Source organism: Arvicola amphibius, unplaced genomic scaffold (assembly GCF_903992535.2).
Source record: "Arvicola amphibius unplaced genomic scaffold, mArvAmp1.2, whole genome shotgun sequence".
In the NCBI taxonomy this organism is placed as follows: Eukaryota; Metazoa; Chordata; class Mammalia; order Rodentia; family Cricetidae; genus Arvicola; species Arvicola amphibius.
The window spans coordinates 30,331-49,190 of record NW_024582318.1 but is presented as its reverse complement, the minus strand read 5'-3'; positions in this window follow the sequence as shown (position 1 = coordinate 49,190).

The following is an 18,860-nucleotide window of genomic DNA, read 5'->3' as shown; positions in this document are numbered from 1 at the left end:
GCTGGTACAGCCCCTTTGGATGTCAGTGTGGTGATTTCTCAGAAAATTAGGAAACAACCTTCATCAAGACCCAGTCATACCACTTTGGGGTATATATCCAAAGGATGCTCAATCATGTCACAAGGACATGTGTTCAACTATGTTCATAGCAGCATTGTTTGTCATAGCCAGAACCTAGAAACAGCATAAATTCCTCTTCACTAAATGGATAAGGAAAATGTGGTACATTTACACAATGGAGTACTACACATCAGAAAAAAATAATGAGATCTTAAATTTTGCAGGCAAATGTGTGGAACTAGCAAACATCATTTTGAGTGAGATAACCCAGACCCAGAAAGACAATTATCACATATACTCTCTCATAAGTTGTTTTTAAAGATAAAGCAAAGAAAACCAACCCACCAATCACAATCCCAGAGAACCTAGACAACAATGTGGACCCTAAGAGAGACACACATAGATCTAATCAACATGGGAAATAGAAAAAGACAAAATCTCCTGAATAAATTAGGAGCATGGAGACCATGGGAGAAAGTAGAAGGGGAGGGGACAAAAAGTGAGAGGAGCAGAGAAAAATGTATAACTAAACAAAATCAATTTTAAAAAATGGACAGTATTGACAAAGGCATAAACTAAAATGATAAAATTTGCACTGTAAGGGCTAAATAGAATGAATTATATCATTGATATCATGTTTCAGGATGTAATATCGATATTAAGCATGAAATCATTTTCAAAGAAAATAATTCAAAGGAAAGAGAGGTTTGTAGAAGACTAGGTAGCTAATTTTAGGCATTTGGAACCCATAGTTAAGTCATCAGAAAGAAGAAATTTTATGCAATGTCACAGGATGCTGTGAATCATAACACTGGATAGGTAGGTCAAAGAGAGAATGTGAAGTAATGAGGGCAAAAGATCAACAACAGAAATTGGATAGATCCAACTTCTAAGGGGCATGTACAGCAGCAGCCCACAGAGTTCTTTAGGAGAATCAGGAGCACTAATTAACCCATGAATGAAACACATGCTGAGCAAAGGTGGAAAACATTTCACAGTAAAACCTCTAATCATATTAAAGACGTAGAATTTAATTCTGCTTTGATGTTGCTTCAGATGCCATTTGTGACCTTAGTAAAATGTCTGCATAGAAGTGCCATGCTAAATGCTGAGCCAGTGTTCAGAGAATGAGTCTGACAATACAGGCTGGAGCGTTCTGGAAGAAGAAGACAAAATATTGAATTTTCAGTTGTTTGAAAGAAAGGAAGTACTATGGGGGCTGGAGAGATATCTCAGTGGTTAAGAGCATTGCCTGCTCTTCCAAACATCCTGAGTTCAATTCCTGGCAACCACATGATGGCCCAGAACCATCTGTAAAGAGGTCTGATGCCCTCTTCTGGCCTGCAGACATACACACAGACAGAATATTGTATACATAATAATAATAAATAAATAAATAAACATTTTTTAAAAAGGAAGGAAGTACTAATAAGTTGAGGGACAGTGTTGCTTAAAGATGGAGGAAAACACGGTGACTGATTTTCACCCTAAATTTCTCCTCTTCTCTTTAATAGTAGACTCTGTGAAGTCCTTGCCTGGTAATTTCTCTCTGTTCAGTTTAAGTCTTACTCATTATTTAAAAATTTTATTGCACTCGTGTGTGTGTGTGTGTGTGTGTGTGTGTGTGAATCAATATACATGACAGTATTCCTTTAAAAGTCAGAGGACAACTTATGAGTTGGTTTCATTCTCCCAACAACCTAGGGGATTCAACACAGGTCTATAGAATGTGGACAAGTGTTTTCACTCACTGAGCCATCTCACTGATTAAAGTTTGCCCCTTTCTTAACAATATTGGCTAGCAAATTCTTCTGAGTATTTTTCATTAAATTTAACTGTTCTTTAATATATGTATCAGTTAGCTAACTCCATTCTAATGAAAACAAATAAAATTAGACACTTCCAGCTTTGCATTTCCCACTATTTTAGAATCCAGAATGGAGAGGATTTGCAATCAGGGAATAAAATTCTTTTCATGGAAATATCTGCCTTGGCTGTGAACTAAGCAACATGGCATGCTATTTCTTATTTTGGGACTCAGTTGTTCTGATATTCTTGTCTGGCTTACTTCATTTTGGAATTGAATCAGATTGCTTTAGTTTGAAATTTTGGTGGCAATGATATTGTTGCTTACTGAAATGAATTTTAAAATTTCTATTTATTCTCCAGAATTTTATATAAAATGTAGCTGTTTGTGTGTATAGTTGTTCAATATATAATATGTATAAGAATGTGGAGTGGTCTATAAGAATGGAGGGACATAATTATTTGGCAAGAAGTGAAAACTATGGGAGCTAGAGAGATGGTTCAGAGGTTAAGAGCATTGCCTGCTCTTCCAAAAGTCCTGAGTTCAATTCCCGTCAACCACATGGTGGCTCACAACCATCTGTAATGAGGTCTGGTGCCCTCTTCTGGCCTGCAGACATACACACAGACAGAATATTGTATGCATAATAAATAAATAAATATTTAAAAAAGAAGTGAAAACTATTTCTAACAAATTTCAACAGAGAATTTGGGAAGCTCAATATCTATATCCACTACTAAATTTAAGCAAAAGCTGTTCTCCACAGAAATATACAGAGAACAAAACAATGCTCTTCCATATTTTAAAGAACACTTATGCTATGTAGTTCAAATAGTAAATTATGGAAGCAATACTGTTGAAAAGTCACACTATAATAAAAAAAGTTGGTCATGGTACATTTCTTTTTTAAAAATATTTCCTGCTACCAAGACCTCTTTCTTCATCCAACTCACACAACACAGCACACAGTGGAGGTCCAAGGCAGCTAGGAGTGTTCTGTGGTAGCCAGGGGTACGTGGTAGCAGTAGAGGAAAGGAGTACACACCAAGGCAACCAGGGACAAGCTGAAGTAGTTATGGCCACACATTGACACTGCTGTGGGGACACAAAAGAAGCATACGGTGACACTGAGACAGCCTGGGTGATAGCCATGCGGTCATGGTTACACCAAGTCAGCTAGTGAGATACTGAGGCAGTGGTGGGGGGGCACCGAGGCAGCCTGAGGGGCCCCAAACAGTCTAGGAGGAGGGAGACAATGAGGCAACATGGGAGCACACAGCAAAGCCACATGGGAGCCCCTGACACAGCTGGGTGACGCCCAAACATGCCTGGGGACTATGAGGCAAAGGCCGTGGGGGTGAGGGGGACACACACTGAGGCACCTGGAGGTACACTGAGGCATTCATGGGACACACAGGTTGTGTGTGATCTGGCTGCCCTCACTCCCACTGACAACAGCTAAACTTCCTTGTAATCAACAAGGATGTTTGTGTTCCTTCTGGCCTTCTGCCCTGATCTTGACCTCTGGCTGCTCAGCATGTCTCTGGCCAGCCTAAAAGGTATAAAAAAGCTCTAGCTTGGGGCAAAATAAAGGTTGTTCTTCCTTCAGCATTGCAGCCTCCGAGTCTCCATCCCGGCACACACACCCCCACTGTCTCGGCAACCAAGCTGCGCAGGCACAGCACACACGGGCATCTTGGTCAACTGACACAGCCAGGCAGACACTCAGTCTTTAGTGAGGGGAGGAGTACACTGAGGCAGCCTGAGGAAACTATGGAACTCTGGGGGAAGGAGCACTAAGGCAGACATGGGGAGACATCGAAGCAGACCATGGGACCCTAAGTCAGTCATGGGAAAACAAAGAAGCATGAGGGGCCACTGAGGCAGCACAGAGGGGCTCCCTCCAGGGAACTGGTGAGGCCACCAGGGCGGCAGTGGGTCACCTAGACAACCACTGGGACTGAGGCAGTTGCGGTTGTGTATTGAGGCACCTGGGGGTACAGCAGACAGCATGTGTGGACACCGAATAAGCCTGTTGAACATTGGAAAAGTGTGCGGGGGTGACGACACTGACGACACACCCACGCGTGTGGTGGGAACATCGCGGTAGCTGGGGTGGCATAACTGAGGCAGGTGGTGGAACATGGGGCAGCCAGCGTCACCAAGAGATCTTGGGTGGGTGGGGCTCTAAGACAGCCTGGCCACATCCTAGGCGGTCCCGGGCCTCTGAGGCAGTCTTGGGCACACTGAGGCAGCCTGGGGGTTGCTGAGGACCTTGGGAGGCATGCTGAGGTCCACTGAGGCAGCCATGGTGACACAGAGGCAGCCTGGTTAGGGACACAGAAGATAACCTTGGTGAAATTGTGGCAATTCCTGTGTGTGGGACACTGAGACAGCTGGAGGGGAGGGGATGCAGGGGTGTGGAGGCAGATGGGGCACTAAGACCTCAGAGGTCAGGCCCCAAGGCAGCTGGGGTGGGAGTAGGGGGTGGGATCCCAAAGCAACAAGGTTGGGGGACACTGAAACAGTATGAAACCAGACTGAGGCAGCTGGAGGAGATGAGGTATTTGGGGAGACAATAAGGAAGCCCAGGAAATACTGAGACATCCAGGAATTGATGGGCTGAGGCAGTTTGGGTGACCTCGAGACAGCCTGCAGGATCACCAAGATAGCAGGGGAAAACTATTGTCGCAGTTGGGGGGGGTGAGGGGTGGAGACAGCTGGGGGGCACTGAGGCTCCTGGGGTCCACTGAGGTAGCCGTGGGGGTGGGGGGGGCACTAGGCAGTGGTGGAAGGGCAACACTGAGGAATCCAGAGGACACCCAGGCAGCCATGGGTTGAGGTACTGTGGTAGCTGAGGGCACACTGAGGTAGCCTAAGGGGGAAAACCACGCTGTCTGGGGAAACTCTGAGGTAGCTGTGGTGCCACCAACTCGGCATGGGTGGGACACTGAGGTAGTCAGGGGACTTGAAGATACGGGTTTGGGGGGAAAACTGAGGCAGCTAAAGGGGGACATTGAAGTGGGGGAACACTGAGGGAGCCCCAGGGACAAGTGAGGCAGCTACAGGGGACACTGAGTCTGCTACAGGGGACACTGAGACAGCTAAAAGGGGACGCTGAGGCAGTTTGGGGGACACCGAAGCGGGGGACGCTGATGCAGTGGGGAGAGGCACTAGGCAGTGGGGGCTGACACTAAGGGAGCTGAAGAGCCCTGGCCTAGGGGCCTCAAAAGCCCTTGGCTGCATCTTCTTGGTACTGCATAAACTTAGGTGTACTGGCCTATGTCTGTAATCCCTCTTAGGATCATAACTATAGTTTTCTGACCAAAGTGCAAAGTGCATAAAACAAATCACTATGAAAATGTATTCCTTGAAATAAAATACAAACAGGAATTTTAATTATTCCACTGCAGTTTTAATTTCCTCTAATTGTATTTTGTCTGAGAACCTGAAGTGGGGGTATGTGGGCAGCATTGGCAGCAACAAATTGCCACCAACACCACCACAAACACCACCAACATACCAACACTACAAAACCCCAAGCGGTGAAGTGTTTATAAAAGGAGACTTAAAGTCAGTCGATGGTGGCACACACCTTTATTCTTGGTACTCTGGAGGCATAGACAGGGGATCTCTATGATTTTGAGCCCAGACTGGTCTAGAGAGTGACTTCCAGGACAGCCAAGTCTACATGGAGAAACTGTGTCATGAAAAACTGAACAAACAAAATTAAAAACCAAACTGTATTGGTTTAAAGTAAAATGGATCCAAAGGGAGTGGCACTATTATGAGGTGTGGCCTTCTTGGAGTAGGTGAGGTATTATTGAAGGAAGCATGTCACTGCTGGGGGTGGGGAGCTTTGAGGTTTTTGTTTCTCAGGCTTTCCATGGTATGATTGTCTGTTGACTTTCGATTACCTGCAAGATGTAGGACACTTGGCTACTTCTCCCTCTGCAGGCTTGTCTCTGTTTCTCCCGTCCCTGTCTCTCCCAAGCTTTCCCTAGTGTTCTCAGGTGTCCTGCTCCTGTCCTAAGGCCATCCACCCAAAGGGGTCAGACTCTGGCCTCCAGGCAGGTCTGAGGATTCCTGCGGAGGGGTGCGGGCTCCTTCAGATTTTGCTGCCAGGTTCGCTGTGTGATATTCCATCCCTCCCTGCCCCCACCTTGGCCCTTTTGTCTGGGCTGCGACCCTGGGCTGCCTGGAATCCCTGATCCTGTGCACTGACATTCCATCTGAACTGGTGAGTGAATGCAGACCCTGGGGCAACCTGCCCTGGAAGAGAGCACAGACCCCCTCCCCCCAGCTCCCTCTGCAGGCTTGTGTCTGTTTCTCCCATCCCTGTCTCTCCCAAGCTTTCCCTAGTGTTCTCAGGTGTCCTGCTCCTGTTCTAAGGCCATCCACCCAAAGGGGTCAGACTCTGGCCTCCAGGCAGGTCTGAGGATTCCTGCAAGGGAGTGCGGGCTTCTTCAGATTGTGACCAAGGAATGTAAACTACTTTTAAGAGTAGGTTTTTTTTGTGTTGAAAGAGGATTGATTTTGTATTTGCTAATCCTTGGGGGGTGGGGTGTCTTTTATGTCACATGAACTCCCTTTCATCAGCTCATTTTCAAATAGTTTCCTTTTTGTCATCTATTTGTTTATAATGTTTACTTAAACTTTTATCTTTTGTTTGCAAGTGGAGCTCGATGAGACTTGTTTCAAGTACATAGCAGGTGATTATTCTGCAGGTTTTGCCTCTTAAGAAAGCTTGAGAACTGGGCTGTGCCACTCCACCAGTGTTGCTGTTTTGCATGTCACTGTATTGGACTTAATTTAAAAGGTGCCATGATGACAGCAATTTGTAAAAGATCTTTTGATATGTGCAATTCATTAATTTCATGTGTTCCATTAGTTTTATGTGTGAATATGTTGACTAAAGACTTTGGGACTGAGGAGATGGTGCATTAGTTAAGAGGGCACAAGATTTGTACTTTATTTCCATCATATTGAGTAAGTTACCACTGCAAAGAACAGCATAAAAATAATATAATTAAAAATGTTGGAAAGAAGAAACATGGTTGCAAGCAATAATAGTCACTCAAAAGTAGTCTTTTGAACTGATATTTGGAAATACAATCACAGTGTTCATACTGAAAGATACTGATGTGCCAGGCACTGTCTTCATTCTATATGCACATATTTCTTTTCGTAACCCTTTGGCAGTAGAAGAAAAGGAAACTTCACTGGTCTCTGCTTGTTCCAATAGTTCAGAGTTCATCACAATGCAGTAGTTGGTGATATGTTGACTCTGACTTATGACTTCCAACAGGTAAGGCAATCCTGTGGAAGAGGTCTTTACTGTGGTCTTTTCCTTCTTTTCACAAAATTGTTAGAACAAGGAAAACCTTTCAGAACTTTAACAAAGTAGATGTGTGGTCTTGGAAGTCTTCACTTCTCCTGGATATGTATATATTTACTATACGGCTATAGTAAAAACTATTTTAGAGTATTTAGCTCTTTGGTTTTCTTTAAACATATCATGAATCATTTGTTTAAAAATAGTCCCTTTAATATTTCAGTACTAGTCTCGATCACTGAAAAATAAACATCAAAAAATAAAATTAATACACTGTTCCTTTATCATTAGCTAACTCAAGGGAGGTAGGTAACTGTGTTTACCTCAGGTTGGTTCCCCATCTGCCTGATACAGCTGGGTATGTTTAAATGTGAAGGTGAGGCTGGTGAAGAAGTCTGGTCTCTCTTGCTGCACTGATCTAGCCAGGACAGTTTTAGTTTAAGTCCTACTAGGACTTATGCCTACACTGAAGAGTATTCAGGGGATCCAATTCCTTCTTCTGACCTCCACACATCCTTGCATGCATGTGATGCATTTAAACTAACTCAAACCAACACACATACATACATATAACTTTTTTAAAATATCAAATGGGGGCCGGAGATATGGCTCAGAGGTTAAGAGCATAGCCTGCTCTTCCAAAGGTCCTGAGTTCAATTCCTAGCAACCACATGGTGGAGCACAACCATCTGTAATGGGGTCTGGTGCCCTCTTCTGGCTTGCAGGCATACACACAGACAGAATATTATATACATAATAAATAAATATTAAAAAAAATCTTAAATGAAAATAGATTTCTTTTTAGTTCTTCTGAATCTAAATGGCCCGAATCCTGGCTTCAGTAGATGTAGTAGGGGTGCTCAATTTGAACTTCGGAATTTTTCCAGAAAAAGAAATTAAAGATTTAATTTCAGATACCCACTGTCAAATTTCGAGGTGTGAAAGCAACAGTGCCCTCTTTCAAGTTTCCTTTCCCAGGCTATCACTGATGGCAATGACAGAATTCACTCACATGTATATATCGAGAAGTACACTACTAAAGTTTGTACTGAAGTTCATCCAACTTCCAATCCCCCCAGTTTCAGTGTGACACACAATAACAAGAAAAAAGAGATAATGGACAGGTGAATGGATTGATGATGTGGAATTCCCCTCTGTATGCTGTGAATATGTTTAATTACCAGTGGTTAATAAAGAAGCTGCCTAAGGCCTATGGCAGTGCAGAATAGAGCAAGATGGGAATGCCAAGCAGAGATAGAGGAGAGAAGGAGGTGAAGTCAAGGAGACACCATGTAGCTGCTGAAGGATAAAGACACCTGCCTGGTGGAAACTTATTATTAAACCACAGAATAATAGAAATGGATTCATTAAAAATAAAAGCATCAGTTAATAAGAAGCTCATGCTAATAGACCAAGCAGTGTTTTAATTAATATAGTTCTGTGTGACTCTTTTGGGTCTGGGTGGCTGGGAATGAAGAAGCAGCCTTCATCTACAGATTGACATAGATAAATTATAGAAATAAAGGTAGAGAGTATGTGAAGGAAGAAACAGAGCAGGGAAATGAAAGAATTATTTATGAATTTATAGCCTCATTTTATCCATGGTTTCTGTTTGATGGTAGTTTGCCTAAAGTATAAATGGATCTTAAAGTTCAAATCATATAAAGAGAATCAAACAAAAGGTTAGTGGAAGCATACCTTTCAAATAGCAGATAAATCTCTACACTAAGTTATCAATTGTATAACTTTGAAGTTTACACTAAAAAGAAGCACTCACTAGAACAACCTACATTTAGTTGGTTGTTGCTCAGCAGTACAGGATTTCTCTATTTTGTTTTAAAATGAAGATACATGTCTCCAACTTAGACAAATAATAAATGGGGTCAATGTCACAAACTGTAGAGTGCTTCCCCAGTATAGTTTGGGGGCTATTCCTCAGACACACTCCAATATAAGAAGCAGGTTTACCTATAGGCTGTGACCAGTCAAGACAGTGTGTCAGGGCTTGGAGACCATGTTTTCAACCTGCTTAGCAATTTAGGATTGCAGTGTCAACATTATGTACTCTAAGTGCTCCTTTGTGGGCCACCTTACAGGTGTCATAATACCAAAACAAAACATCATGTAAGCATCTGGGGAAGTGAGCAGGGACCCATCCATCCAGAATAAAGATGGTCATGAGTAAAATCAGAATTCAGTCTTCATGTCACCCAGGTGGAGAATGGGCCTTAAGCTCACAAAATTTCTTAGTGCACACTATATCCTAAGATGTTACTCTCCCCTTCCCTGTTCTTCCTGGGAGTCCTAGCATTTATACAGAAACTTCAGTAGGGCCACCAGCTGTCTCAGTTTGAAGAGATCTCCAAGATTAGGTTCCAAGTCCTAAGAAAAGTGTCATTGGTCAGAAAAGCACTTGACTGACATTTCTTCATGACAGGCTCTTGATGTCAACCCAGTTTCTACTTATGAGGAAACTATTATCAGAACCAAGACTGCTGTTCTGTCATTTTCATTCTTGCTCTACATTCAGCTTGCAATATTGGAGGTCATGTTACCAGAATCAAGCAGCTATAAAGGTTTCTACACTGAAGGAACTGGCTGAATCCAGCTTTCTTCGTGTCTGGAAGAACATGGCTGAGAGCAGCTTGAGAAGAAATTCTTAGGGGTGGAAGCTTTCCAGTGGGAGATATGCAGATGTGTGTGCATTTCACACAACTCTCGTGATAACCAAAAGTCTCATTGCTCTAGGTATGAGGGAACTTCTTGGATCAAAGAATTATCAAGTAGGAATTTGAGCCCAAATCTGCCTAACTCATACTCTTCAGCAGACTAGTTCAGGAAAAGTATTTAATGTGTACCAGGGTTTCCTACCATCTAGTGGTCACAGTCTGACTCAGCCCACCAAAAATCTATGCTTGAGCTGGCATTTTCCATCATATGCTACACTTGAATTTCTGGAAGGCCCTGTAATGTGTTAGCTGAGAATGGAGCCACAGTGATGCTGATGCTGCCCCATACTTCATACAGGGAAACAATTCAAAGCAGTAGATTTCCATATCGCAGGGAAGGGCTCCTGTTTGAGTTGATGTTAATAAATTTATGAAAGATGACATAGCTTGAGACTGTCACCAATCTCCTTTCCCCATGCTAGCCAAGATTTCTCTCCCCCTCACCAGAGATTAAGTGGAGTGGGACTGGAGCTGCATGAGATTACTGAGCTGTTCTGCAGTTCTCTTTTGGTATAGTTAGCAAATCAAAATACATATTTGAAAATGTTCACAATTAACACTGGGGAAACAGTAAACACAGTGTCACTATGGGGCTCAACAGTTTCATTTTGTTTAAAGGTTCATGGCCTCAAATGGGGAGCAACATTCATCAGTTAACTAAACAACCCACTAGACTGAGACTAGAAGTATCAACACATGGCTAATTCACTAATAGGGAGAAGTCATAGAGTAGTGAGGAACAAGGCAGTAAAGCATGCTGGACGCTATATAGTGGACAGTCCAAACACTTAGCATGTGGGGCTCAGAGCCAAGAAGACCTGAATTGGAATCCTGCCCTCATATAGTTCATAGCACTGTTGTCTATGAGTTATTTTATTTCCCCTGAGCCTCTGTTCCCTATTCTGTACAATGGGCATAATAATGGTAACCACATTACAGGATTGTTAGAGGTTGAACTGAGATGACACCAGTAAATCTGTTGACACTGGGCCTGCCATATCACCAGCATGCCATGCATTGTTGGAATATCCACCTGATAACATGAGGTAACTTGGAAACTGGGATCACTTTGTAAAAATGAAAAAGAATTGAATTTCTGTCTGTAGGCATGCATATTTCTGGTCTCTAGGTCCCCATTCCTCATATATATCTGGCAAGGGGATGCTTTCAGTTTGTATTGTTTGATTGAGAGTTTTGCTTTTATTTTTGAGTTAGTATCTTGTATATGAAGGGTCTGAAAATAAGAATAAAAATATAGAAATAGAAATGTAGACATCAAGATTAGAATGTAGAAGCTTAGGATATAGCAAGAAAGACATATAAAGAAAGCTGTAAACCTAAGCAAACTACCAACAGCTTTTCAAGGATCAATCATTCACAGTGAACTATTTTCTCAGATGCTTAAGAAGCTTTTCTCAGCTTAGGTCATTTTATCTTACAACTAGCTGTTTTATTTACAAGTCCAGAGCTTCTCTCTGCACACTGAGAGTAGTTTCCTTGCCATCCTTGAACAACCACTGACATGAGCTGTGTTAAACTTTAGGAGACAGAGATATGTGACCTCTGGGTGAGGCATTGTCTCTGCTATGGGATACTGGCAGCATCAAGGGGAGCACAGGCTTTAGTAAACACTACCTGGAAATAACAAGAAAGGCAATAGGTTGAGCACAAACTTTAGGTTAACTGAAAAATAAAGATTGTAAAGTAAGGTAATCTGTATCTGAGTTTTATCTTGAGATTGTAAAATTTCCTTTGTTCAGACATAATGCTTGGTGCCCCTATTATAAAAAGATGGGTTCAGAAGCTGGCCTTTTGCCAGAGTCAGAAGCTGGAACTCTGTCTGTGGTCTCAGCTAGCTGATAAACTGTGCCCTGCAGTGTTTTGTTTTGTTTTGTTTTGTTTGTTCTTTAAGTTTGCTTCTGGTTTTTCTGGTTTCTGCAATAAAGTTTGCTTCTGGTTTATTAGACTTTGGTGGTGTTCTCATCTTTGCCTGATACCACCGCAGCTAACATTTTGGTGGCCAATACAGGGAAGCACAAACCTGGTTCTGAGGGGACCCCCTGTTGTGCCCAGAACATGACTCCCCCTCAGAGGGAAACCACCAGAAACCAGAGCAGACTGGCCTGCAAATTGCAAGGTTAACTCTTTTATTGCAAGTACAGGTGAGTACAGGCAATTACAGGCTAGCCAGGAACTTTCTCTTTACTACACCAAAACAACAAGGTAGGGAGAAAAGTTAAAAACTCCTTTGTGGAATTAGACTTTTAAAGGTGGGACTTTAAAAGGGCCTTTTGAAGCTACTTTGGCATGGGTGTTTTTACCAATTGGTAAGTTTCTGGTTTTGGTTTCTGGTGTCTGAACAATCTGGAGGCTCAAGAAGATGTAGGGGATGCACTTCTAATATTAGAGCCGGGGGAATATAGGGCACACTATTATTCCTCCTCTGGCCATTGGGTTGTGAGGTTGCAGCCTTTTTGAAGTGGTATGGGATCATGTGACCCTATGTGCAGTGTTTCTCCTTCTGTGTCTGCTGGCTTCTTGTCTCCCCATTTTTGTTTTCTTGTTCTATTTGTTATCAGTCTTCTTGTTGTGTTTGTGTGTGAAGTAATTTCCATTATGGGAAAAGCTCCTTCCAAACCTAAGTTTCCTCTGGAACTTGTCCTTTCTCATTTCCAGGATTTCAAGGAGACTGCTGCCATCTCTGCAGCCCTGTGAAGCCAGAGTGACTTTAAACCATCTGCTCTTTAGAATGGCCAGATTTTCAGGTTGGTTGGCCTTCTGCAGGCTCCTTTGACCTTAAGCTTTTCCTTAAAGTCCAGGAGGTTATTTTCAGTCATCCAGGGCACCTGAACCAGTACCCTATATCACAGCCTGGTGCTACCTCCTGATACATCCTCCTTCATGGCTGAAACCCCTCCTTCCTTCCACAGAGAATGAAACCAACATTCTTCCTGTTCTTCTGAAGCAATCAAAACGAAGCACCAATGGATCTGGTGCTCCTGCTGTCTTGTCCCCACCAGCTGATCCAGAGATATTTTCTCTCCCTATATAACCCGTCTCCTTCACAGACAGGTTAGGAACTTCCTCCGAGTGCTGATTCTACCACCGCCTCCTTCTCACCCAAATCTTCTGCTTCCTTGCAGAGCACTTTTCCCTCCTCCTCCTCCTCCTCCTCCTGCTCCTCCTCCTCCTCCTGCTCCTCCTCCTCCTCCTGCTCCTGCTCCTCCTCCTCCTGCTGCTCCTCGTCCTCCTCCTGCTGCTCCTCCTCCTCCTCCTGCTCCTCCTCCTCCTCCTCCTGCTCCTCCTCCTCTTCCTCCTCCTCTTGCTGCTCCTCCTCCTCCTCCTGCTCCTCTTCCTCCTCCTCCTCCTGCTCCTCCTCCTCCCCAACCTTCTCCTTCAGAGCACTTGTTCAAGGAAACCACAGGTGGCAGCATCACTTGCTCTCCCCCTCTGCACTGTGGCACCTCCTGATGAGGATGACAACCCCCTCCCCCACCTGCCCACCCCAGCCTGGTCTGTTTCCCCTTTTCAACCAGTGATCTGTATAACTGGAAACTTCAGACTCCTTCCTTTACTGAGAAATCCCAAGCACTAGTAGACCTCTTAGATACCGTCCTGTTTACCCACTCCCTGACCTGGGAGGACTGCCAGCAATTGCTCCAAATATTGTTCACCACTGAAAAAGAGACAGAATTCCACAGGAATGCCATAAGCAAGTTCCAGGATGGGATGGTTAACCCACCGATGATGAGGCAATCATTAATGAGGTCTTCTCCCTTATGCATCCTGAGGAAGGGTGGGATTACAATATTGCTGAGGGTAGAGAATGGCTAAAAGTCTATCACCAGGTTTTCATATGTGGTCTCCGAGCAGCTGCTAGACAATTTGTCTAAGGTAAGCCAGATAAAGCAGGGGAAGGATGAGTCACCAAAAGCATTGCTCGAGTGCTTAATGGAAGCCAATCATACATACACTCCACTGAATCCAGAGGCTCCTGAGAACCAAATAGCAGTCAACTTGGCTTTCATCAACCAAGCAGCCCCATATATTAAGAAGAAGCTTCAGTGACTCAAAGGATTTGGAGGTAAAAGTCTGACTGAATGGACTGTCATAGCCACTGAGGTTTATCACAACAGAGAAATACCCAAGGATAAGCAAACTTGGGTTCTGGCAAAAGTCCTATTGGCAGATAAGACCTGGGGGCCTGATGGGCAGACGTAATGCAGAATGTTCCAAATAGCCAATGGGCACTCCTCCATAAAAAAGGATCAATGTGCTTATTGCAAATAAAGGGGCCATTGGAAGAAGGAATGTCCACTAAAGAAGAGGGGACAAAAAGTCCTGGAATTGGTGGGTCCAGATGATTGAAGGGGGCAGTGTTCAAAGCCTCTCCTCAAACCCTGACTCACCCTAAAATTGGAGGGGCAAACTGTTGATTTTTTAGTGGACACTGGTGCTCATCATTCAGTGTCAAAAACTCCACTGGGTCCTCTATCAGACAAACAAAGCAGTTTGGCTCTACAGCCATGGACCACACAATGAACCATGGATTTGGGAAGGAAGAAAGTTTTACACTCCTTTATAGTTATCCCTGAATGCCCTTACTCCCTCCTGGGAAGAGACTTGGATAAGATGAAAGCCCAAATTTATTTCACAGGGAAGGGGGTGAGGATCTCCCCATGGCCCAAAGTCTATGCCTTATCCCTAGATCTGGAGGAAGAATACAGGCTCTTCTCACAGACTTTCACTCAAGAGACATCTCGTATAATGGCTAAATTCCAGCGATCCTTCCCAGAAGCTTAGGCAGAAACTAACCCACCAGCTTTAGCGATTCAGCAGCTCCCAGTTGTAATCTCCTTAAAAGCTAATGCCCAACAGGTCAGGGTGAGGCAGTGCCCCATGACCCTGGAGGCCAAGTCAGGTATTACTAAACATTAATTGGATCCTGGAGCATGGAATCCTGGTTGTTGTTCTTGCTGACTGGTGTCTACTGTGGAGTCGGAGGAAGAAGGCCCGGGACTCGCGACCACGTGCGTGGGAGGGTTGTTTATTAAGGGAAGGGAGTGTTCCACAGTGTGGGAGGGGTGGGTGGAGGGAGGAAGGAAAAAAGGGAAGGGGGTGGAGAAACACTGATATATAAAGGGGTTCATGCAGGCGTGGTTGTCTGTTGCGGTGTTCCTGGGAAATGTAGTCTCCAGGTCCGGTGGGGTGAAACTGATCCTTCTGGGAGGTGTGGTCCTCATCCCATGAGAATCACATCTCCACCTTTTTAAAAAAATTTGGGGGAGGTCTTACTGGGTAGGGAATGCGCGCATAGCCCGGTCTCATAGCTGCTTCCTGCTGACTTTGTGGGCGTCGAGGGATTTTTTAGGGGTGTCAAGGAATTTTTTGGGGGGTGTTTGATGTCCTGGTGTCCTGGTCAGATTCACTGGCATCCTGGGATGGCTCCGGTGTGTCCTGGTAATGATGTCCTGTTCACTGATGTCCTGGGATGTCCTGGTGGTCCGTGTCCCAGGGATGGCTGATTGAAACCGCATCCATTGGTGTCTTGAGGAACTGGGTTGTCGTTAGGTGTTGGGAAACAAGAATTGCATTAGGAAAGGAAAAATTAAGGGGAGGAAGATATGAGGTAGGGGCTTAAGGGTTTGAGGTAGTGGGGGACTTTAGGGTTTTAAGGCCAAGAGTGATAAAAATTAAATGATACTTATTCCGTTTGAACACTTATTTTATTCGTGTCCAGTCCATTTGGGTGTGTCCAGCTGGCTTCCTAGAACTTAAAGAAAATGCCTTAAAAGAGAAATAAATTTTTGACCGCATTTACCACCTGAATCCCTTGTCTCTGTGGGCAATGGTGATTCCTGTAATGACAACTAAGTAGTTATTTAGAATTTAGAGGTAATACATAGGAAAAAGGAGAAGGGAAATGGTGTGTTAGTGTAAGAAAGAGTTAAGTGTAGATGGGACCGTTATTTTCCTTGGACTGAAGTTGGTGTCCTCTGGAACTTGAGAGAGCAAGGTCCTGTCTGAGTTACTGTGAATGAGGAATCTTCTTGAGTTGGAGGAGTAAACGGTTTAAGGTGTGACAGGTGAATCCAGTGAAGAAGTCCTTCGAGCTTGGCAGCCATGGGAGTTAGAAGAATTACTCTGAGGGGACCCTGCCATTTAGGGGAAAGGGGTGAGGGGCATTGACCTGGGGGAGAAAATAGTACCTGTTCTCCGATCTTAATTGGTGGTGGACATGGATTAGCACATGGTTGAGGTAATGAGTGATCAGTGAAATCCCACAGTAGCGAGCGTAAGTGGGTTAGTAATGGCGTGAGCAGGTGATCAGGTAGACGGGAGGTTTTAGGTGGAAGGCCAGGGGTTAGAACCGGCTGTCCATACATGAGTTCAAAGGGTGAAATAAACAGTGGGCTCTTTGGTAGGGCCCTGAGTCTAAGAAGGGCCAAAGGTAAGAGCTTTACCCAGTAGAGATGAAGTTCCTGTGACAACTTAAGAAGGGTGTCCTTTAAAGAGCAGATGGCGCACTCTACCTTACCTGAAGACTGAGGATGGTACGGGATATGAAAATGCCAAGGAATGTCGAGAGCCTTGGACAGGTTTTGAGAAATCTGGGAGGTGAATTCAGGACTGTTGTCTGATTGGAGAGAGGTTGGAATCCCAAACCGGGAAATGATTTCTTGGAGAAGAATATAGGAGACTGTCTGGGCTCTCTTGTTAGTAGTGGGGAAGGCTTCAACCCACTCGGACATTGTATCCACCAAAACCAGAAGATATTTAACTCTTTTGACTGTAGGCATATGAGTAAAATCCAGCTGCCAGTCAGTTCCTGGAAGAGAGCTCCTAGCCTGATGGGTAGGAAAAGGGAAGCTACGGTATTTAGTCTTAGGATCTGACTTTTGACAGATCTGACAGGAGGTAGTAATGGCCTTTAGAAACCTTATATCCTCAGGAGTAGGTTGGAGATGAGCCTTAACAAAATGGAGCAGGGCTTTATTATTAGGGTGAAAGAGCCGGTGTAGGTAGGACAGGATCTGCTGGGTGTCGGGTGTCTGTGGGAGTGTGGGCTGTACTGTAAGGACTCCCTGGGGAGACTGAGGTAAATCTGGGCTCTGGAGTGCTGCTGTCTTAGCTGCCCTGTCAGCCCGATTATTTCCCTTGGAAACAGTAGAACTGTCAGACTGATGAGACCGGCAGTGAATAATTCCTATAGCTTTAGGGAGATGAGAGGCTTTTAATAAGTCCATGATATGATCTGAATTAGTTATGGATCCACCTTTTGTCGTAAGAAGCCCGTGCTCCTTCCAGATAGCTGCGTGGCATAAGAGGATATGAAATGCATATTTAGAGTCTGTGTAAACATTTAAAATTCGTCCTTCTGCTATCTGAAAGGCACAGGTGAGAGCTATTAGTTCAGCCTGCTGGTTGGTAGTATGAGCAGGGAGTGCCTTTGCCTCAATTATCTCTGTATCTGATACTATAGCATAACCTGCTTTAAGAGTCCCATCACATAAAAAGGAGCTGCCATCTGTGTACCAGGTGTAAGTGGCCTGGGACAGTTTGCCCTCCTGTATATGTGAGGGGTGAGGTAGTAGATCCTCTAGGATTTCAATGCAGGAGTGGGATGGGGAGTCATCAACCTTAGGTCAAGGTAGAAGGTTTGAAATATTAAGAGGTGGGCAGCATTGAAACGTGAGACTGGCATCTTCCACCAGCGCCACCTGTAGGGAAATAACTCAAGAAGGGGGTAGGGTTTGTAAGCCTTTGTAAGTTAGGAGATTGAACAAGTTACGGTGAGAGAAGACTGTGGTAGGTGCTCCAAAGATCAGTTTCTTTGACTCACGGATCAGAAGTTCAGTGGGTGCCAGCACACGTATGCAGGGTGCCCAGCCCTGAGTGGTGAGGTCCATCTTCTTTGACAGGTATGCTACAGGCGCAAAAGAAGGTCCCAGTTGATGTCCTAAGACCCCAAGGGTGTATCCCTCCTTCTCTGCTACATAAAGAGAAAAGGGACGAGTTAAATCCGGAAGATGATGAGCTGGCGGCACCAATGTTGTTCTTTTTGGCTGGTGTGTACCTTGGAGTCAGAGGAAGAAGGCCCGGGACATGCTACTACGTGTGTGGGAGGGTTGTTTATTAAGGGAAGGGAGTGTTCCACATTGCAGGAGGGGTGGGCGGAGGGAGGAAGGAAAAAAGGGAAGGGGGTGGAGAAACACTGGTATATATAGGGGTTCGCTCAGGCGGGGTTGTCTGTTGTGGTGTTCCTGGGAAATGTAGTCTCCAGGTCCGGTGGGGTGAAACTGATCCTTCTGGGAGGTGTGGTCCTCATCCCATGAGAATCACACTGGTGCCTTGCCAGTCTCCATGGAACACTCCACTTCTACCAGTTAAGCACCCAGGGACCAATGACTTTCAACCTGTGCAACATTTTAGGGAGATTAACAAATGGGTTGAAGACATTCATGCCACAGTTCCCACCCTATAATCTCCTGAGCTCCCTGTCCCCAGAGCCTCAAGTGTACTCTGTTCTAGATCTTAAGGACGCCTTCTTCAGCCTAACTCTTGAAGCCAAGAGTCAGACGCTTTTGCTTTCGAACAGCACAACCAACACTGGGGCTTCAGTAGTCAGCTCACCTGGACTCGCCTGCCACAAGGGTTCAAAAATTCCCCAACCATCTTTTACAAATCCCTACATGGAGACTTGAAGGATTATCAGTCCTCACATCTAGAGGTAAGCCTCATGCATTTTGTTGATGATCTTTTGATTGCCTCTAAAGACCGAGACTCTTACCTACAGAGAACTAGAGACTTCCTACAGACATTATGACAATTGGGGTGCAAAGTGTCAATAAAGGGAGCTGGCAAGATGGCTCAGAGGTTAAGAGCACTGGCTGCTCTTCCAGAGGTCCTGAGTTCAATTCCTAGCAAC